Genomic DNA, 6,501 nt, shown 5'->3' on the forward strand with positions numbered 1-6,501 from the left:
TGGAGGGTGTATGTGTCCAGGAATTTATCCATTTCTTCTAGATTTTCTGGTTTATTTGCATAGAGGTGTTTGCAGTATTTTCTGATGGTAGCTTGTATTTCTGTGGGATCAGTGGTGACATCCCCATTATTTTTTATTGTGTTTATTTGATTTTCTCTCTTTTCTTCTTTATTAGTCTGGCTAGCAGTCTATCTATTTTGTTAATTTTTTTTAAAAACTGGCTCCTGGATTCATTGTTTTTTTTGGAAGGGTTTTTTGTATCTCTATCTCCTTCAGTTCTGCTCTGATCTTAATTATTTCTTGTCTTCTGCTAGCTTTTGAATTTATTTGCTCTTACTTCTCTAGTTCTTTTAATTGTGATGTTAGGGTGTCGATTTTAGATCTTTCCCACTTTCTTATGTGGGCATTTAGTGCTATAAATTTTCCTCTTAACACTGCATTAGCTGTGTTCCAGAGATTCTGCTATGTTGTCTGTCTGTTCTCATTGGTTTCAAAGAGCTTATTTATTTTTGCCTTAATTTCTTTATATATCCAGCAGACATTCAGGTGCGGGTTGTTCAGTTTCCATGTAGTTGTGTGGTTTTGAGTGAGTTTCTTAATACTGAGTTCTAATACTTACCTGGCAGGGGAGATACCATGATCACGAAGGTGGTTTTCCCAGGGCGAGGCTTATCCATTGCACTCCGGATGTGCTGACCCCTGTGATTTCCCCAAATGTGGGAAACTCGACTGCATAATTTGTGGTAGTGGGGGACTGCGTTCGCACTTTCCCCTGAGAAAGAAAAAAAAAAAATACTGAGTTCTAATTTTATTGCACTGTGGTCTGAGAGACTGTTTGTTATGATTTCCGTTCTTTTGCGTTTGCTGAGGAGTATTTTACTTTCAATTATGAGGTCGATTTTAGAATAAGTACAATGTGGTGCTGAGAAGAATGTATATTCTGTTGATTTGGGGTGGAGAGTTCTGTAGATGTCTATTTGGTCTGCTTGGTCCAGAGCTGAGTTCAAATCCTGAATATCCTTGTTAATTTTCTGTCTCATTGATCTGCCTAGTATTTATAGTGGTTGTAAATATCTCCCACTACTATTACATGGGAGTCTAAGTCTCTTTGTGGGTCTCTAAGAACTTTCTTTATGAATCTTGGTGCTCCTGTATTAGGTGTATATACATTTAGGATAGTTAGCTCTTCTCATTGCATTCACCTCTTTACCATTGTGTAATGCCCTTCTTTGTCTTTTTAAATCTTTGTTGGTTTAAAGTCTGTTTTATCAGAGAGCAAGATTGCAACTCCTGCCTTTTTTGCTTTCTATTTGCTTGGTAAATATTCCTCCATCCCTTTATTTTGAGTCTATGCGTGTCTTTGCATGTGAGATGGGTCTCCTAAATATAGCACACCAATGGGTCTTGGCTCTTTATCCAATTTGCCTGTCTGTTTCTTTTAATTGGGGGCATTTAGCCTATTTACATTTAAGGTTAATATTGTTATGTGTAAATTAGATTCTGTCATCATAATGCTAGCTGATTATTTTGCACATTAGTTGATGCAGTTTCTTCATAGTGTCACTGGTCTTTTTATTTTGGTATGTTTTTGCAATGGCCGGTACCAGTTTTTTCTTTCCATATTTAGTGCTTCCTTCAGGAGCTCTTGTAAGGCAGGCCTGGTGGTGACAAAATCCCTTAGCATTTGCTTGTTTGTAAAGGATTTTATTTCTTCCTCACTTATGAAGCTTAGTTAGTTGGATATGAAATTCTGGGCTGAAAATTCTTTTCTTTAAGAATGTTGAATATTGGCCCACACTCTCTTCTGGCTTGTGGGGTTTCTGCAGAGAGGTCTGCTGTTAGTCTGATGGGCTTCCCTTGTGTGTAACCTGACCTTTCTCTCCGGCTGCTTTTAACATTTTTTGCTTTGTTTCAACCTTGGTGAATCTGACGATTATGTACCTTGGGGTTGCTCTTCTCGAGGAGTATCTTAGTGTTGTTCCTGTATTTCCTGAATTTGAATGTTGACGTGTCTTGCTAGGTTGGGGAAGTACTCCTCTGTCATTTCAGGTATATCAATCAATTGTAGGTTTGGTCTTTTCACATAGTCCTATATTTCTTGGAGGTTTTATTTGTACCTTTTCATTCTTTTTCCTCTAAACTTGTCGTCACGCCTTATTTTCTTAAATTGATCTTAATCTCTGATATCCTTTCTTCTGCTTTATCGATTGAGCTATTGATACTTGTGTATGCTGCACAAAGTTCTCGTGCTGTATTTTTCATCTCCCTCAGGTCATTTATGTTCTTCTCCAAACTGGTTATTCTACTTGGTAATTCCTCTGTAACCTTTTATCAAGGTCTCAGCTTCCTTGCATTGGGTTAGAACATGCTCCTTTAGCTCAGAGGAGTTTGTTGTTACCCACCTTCTGAAGCCTACTCCTGTCAATTCATCAAACTCATTCTCCATCCAGTTTTGTGCCCTTGCTGGAGAGGCATTGTGATCATTTGGAGGAGAAGAGGCATTCTGGTTTTTGTAATTTTCAGCATTTTTGTGCTGGTTTTTGCTTATCTTCATGGATTTATCTACCTTTGATCTTTGACGTGATGGCCTTTGCATGGGGTTTTTGTGTGGGTGTTTTTATTGTTGATGTTGATGTTATTGCTTTCTGTTCGTTAGTTTTTCTTCTAACAGGCAGGGCCCTCTTCTGCAGGTCTGCTGGAGTTTGCTGGAGGTCCACTCCAGACCCTGTTTGCCTGGGTATCACCAGCGGAGGCTGCAGAACAGCAAAGATTACTGCCTGCTCTTTCCTTTGGAAGCTTTGTCCCAGAGGGGGCACCTGTCAGATGCCAGCTGGAGCTCTCCTGTATGAGGTGTCTGTCCATTCCTGCTGGGAGGTGTCTCCCAGTCAGGAGGCACAGTGGTCAGGGGCCCATTTGAAGAGGCAGTTTGCCCCTTAGCAGAGCTCAAGCACTGTGCTGGGAGATCCGCTGCTCTCTTCAGAACCTGCAGGCAGGAAAGTTTAAGTCTGCTGAAGCTGCGTCCAGAGCCGCTCCTTCCCCTAGCTGCTCTGTCCCAGGGAGATGGGAGTTTCATCTATACACCCTGATTGGGGCTACTGCTTTTCCTTCAGAAATGCCCTTCCCACTAAGGAGGAATCTAGGGAGGCAGTTTCTGGCCACAGCCGTTTTGTCATGCTGCAGTGAGTTCCACCCAGTCCGAACTTCCCTCCAGCTTTCTTAATACTGTGAAGGGAAAACCGCCTACTCAAGCCTCAGTAATGGTGGATTCCCTCCTTCCACCAAGCTCGATTGTCCCAGGTTGACTTCAGACTGCTGTGCTGGCAGCAAGAATTCAAGCCAGTGGTTCTTAGCTTGCTGGGTTCCATGGGAATGCGACTCACTGAGCGAGACCACTTGGCTCCCTGGCTTCAGCCTCCTTTCCAGGGGAGTGAACAGTTCTGTCTTGCTGGGGTTCCATGTGCTACTGTAGTATGAAAGAAAACTCCTGCAGCTAGCTTGGTGTCTGTCCAAACAGTCACCCAGTTTTGTGTTTGAAACCCAGGGCTCTCGTGGTGTAGGCACATGAGGGAATCTCCTGGTCTGTAGGTTGCAAAAACCGTGAGATAAGTATAGTATCTGGGCCGGATAGCACAGTACCTCACAGTTTCCCTTGGCTAGGGGAGGGAGGTCCCTGGCCCCTTGCACTTTCTGGATGAGACGATGCCCCACCCTGCTTCTGCTCACCCTCTGTGGGCTGCATCCACTGTCTAACCAGTCCCAGTGAGTTGAACCAAGTACCTCAGTTGGAAATGCAGAAATCACCCACGTTCTGCATTGATCTCACTGGGAGCTGCAGACCAGAGCTGTTCCTATTTGACCATCTTGCCAGATCCCCCCTATTCTACATACAGTTAAAGAGCATTTATTATCTGCCAGACACTGTGCTAGATGTTGGAATGCAATAAATTAAAGTCTCTGCATTGAACAGTTAGTAAGAGATGTATCTGAGTTTTGGAACCAGGTTTATTCTGGTTTAAAATTTTTTTCTTTTTAATAAAACAACACCATGATGCCTACCCTCCTTCAAGAGTTATTCTGGTTGCTACTTTATTTATGAAGTTCCTCCTGATTCCTTTTTTCTCCCTCCAAAATCAGATACAAAAGCACAATTAAAGTCTTGGTTCCTGGAAGTCTCTAGGGTTACAAAAGTGTAATTTTGGTATTCTCTCTGTCTCTTGGTCTCAAAATGGAAAATCTGGATGACCTCTTCAGGGGATGGCAAGGTATATTACTTATGAACTGTTATCTCACTTGAACTCCTTAGCAGAAATTGCTAAAAAATAATACCCTTTCCAAGTTTCAGCCTGGGAATCCTTCTCTCTGCTTCCTCTCTGGTCTATCATGAGCTTCTGTGAGAGACTTTTGAACCCCAAGGCTCTTCTCTAACACATAACGCAATGTGGGATTTTGAATGGGACGATCTGTTTGCATTTTGTTAGGGACAAGGTCTCGGGATCCTGTGAGCCAGGGCCTCCCTTGTTTGGGCTTTGGGTAACGAAACCCCATTATTCACCCCATAGCAGAATGAATAAACCACCATACAGATCTGGATCAATTCTTACCTCTTCCAGTTATTAGCTGTAGGACCTTGAATATGCAAGTTATTTAACCTCTCCAAGATTAAGCTTCTTTATTTCTAAAGAATCATAGTACTACTTTAATGAGATATTGTGAGATTAAATGACACAATGTGTGCAAAATGCACAAAGTCGGTGCTTGATAAAGAAAGATTCTTTTCTTTGTTGGTTGTGATGCCCTCTTGTCCCACTTTGAGCTATACCCTGTGTATTAGTCAGGGTTTTCCAGAGAAATCGAACCAATGAGATGTATATATATGTAGAAAAATACTTCTTATAAAGAATTGGCTCATGCAATTATGGAGGCTGACAAGCCCCAAGATCCGCAGTGGGCAAGCTAGAGACCTAGGATAGGATAGTTTCAGTCTGAAGGCCAGTAGGCTTGAGAGCCAGGAAGAGCCGAGGTTTCAGTTGGAGTATGAAATCAGGAAAAATCCATTTGTCAGCTTGAAGGCCATCCATCAGCAGAAAGTTACCTCTTATTTGAGGGATGATCAAGTTTTTATTTTATTCAGGCCTCCAACTGGTTGGATGAGGGCCATTCGTATTATGGAAGACAGTCTGCTTTACTCAGTCTACTGGTTTAAATGTTAATTTCTTTTTCTTTCTTTCTTTCTTCCTTTTTTTTTTTTTTTTGAGGCAGAGTCTCCATTTGTCACCTAGGCTAGAGTGCAATGGCGCCATCTCGGCTCACTGCAATTCTCCACCTCCTGGGTTCAACCGACCCTCCCACCTCAGCCTCCTGAGTAGCTGGGACCACAAGCATGCGTCACCATGCCTGGCTACTTTTTTTGCATTTTTAGTAGAGATGGGTTTCACCATGTTGGCCAGGCTGGCCTTGAACTGCTCACCTCAAGTGATCTGCCTGCCTAGGCCTCACAAATTCCTGGGATTACAGGTGTAACTCACTGCACCCAGCCTTAAATGTTAATTTATTCTGAAACACTCACAGACATACCCAGAATAACATTTGACCAGATATCTGGGCACCACATAGCCCAGTCAAGCTGATACATAAAATTAACAATCACACCCTGATTTAAGGGTATTGAGGATATGTTATCATCAGTTGCAATGGGGCCAGTTCCCACTGTTTTCTGATGAATATCAGGTCACAAAATCAAACTTGATATCCTTTACTTTATCTAGTACCTCTCCACAGAAGATGCACAGGCAGTATTTGTTGCGTGTAAATAAATGCAGTTATAAATTGGAAGATCAGGTCTTCTGTAAGCTGACAAGGACAGACGTGTGACTTCTCCAAGTGAGAAAATAGAGGCCGAAGCTGGGACATACACTCCTTGGTTCTCCAATCCCACACACAATGAGATGGGGCTGCTGTGACGTCCTCTGACAATTCATATCCTGCTTTGACATCTCCAAGTATTGAGATCAGTGAATCCCACCCAGCCCTCACCCCTGTGCCTCTAGACTATTGCTCTGGACTCTCTGATGCTATGCCACCACCTCAAAAGCATGCCTGCTCTGCAGCCTTCTGCCTGGAGGCAGCTCATCCTCCTGTTTTCCTGAACCACAGAGCTTTATTGTCATCTGTACCCTGGAGTAAGTGGCAATTCAGGCTCCTCTAATTCTAAAATTAAAGCAAATTCCTGGCCCATTTTATATCTTTCAGGACTATAACTGAGTTGGAAATTGCAGTAAACATGTAAGTGCTGAGTGTTAGTAATAGTGGAAAGGGAGTGGACTTGAAGTCTGACCTAGGTTCAAGTCATAGCCACGCCATTAATTAGCTGTGTGATTCTGAGCACGTTTCTTAACGTTTCCCTGCTTCGTGTCTTCATCTGAAGGTGGATATAATAGTTCTTACCTTGCAGGGTGGTTTTGAGGGTTAGGACGGGAGTCCACTCTTCTTCCTGTCCCTGTT

The 6,501-nt window shown here is 42.6% G+C and overlaps 1 non-coding gene across 1 annotated transcript; it reads left to right on the forward strand.

Moving 5' to 3' along the window:
- The first annotated feature begins 611 nt into the window (after positions 1–611).
- LOC116269942 lies at positions 612–775 on the forward strand. The gene has a single exon (XR_004177742.1). It is a non-coding gene; the product is annotated as a U1 spliceosomal RNA (small nuclear RNA).
- The last annotated feature ends 5,726 nt before the right edge of the window (positions 776–6,501 follow it).

Source organism: Papio anubis, chromosome 12 (assembly GCF_008728515.1).
Source record: "Papio anubis isolate 15944 chromosome 12, Panubis1.0, whole genome shotgun sequence".
In the NCBI taxonomy this organism is placed as follows: Eukaryota; Metazoa; Chordata; class Mammalia; order Primates; family Cercopithecidae; genus Papio; species Papio anubis.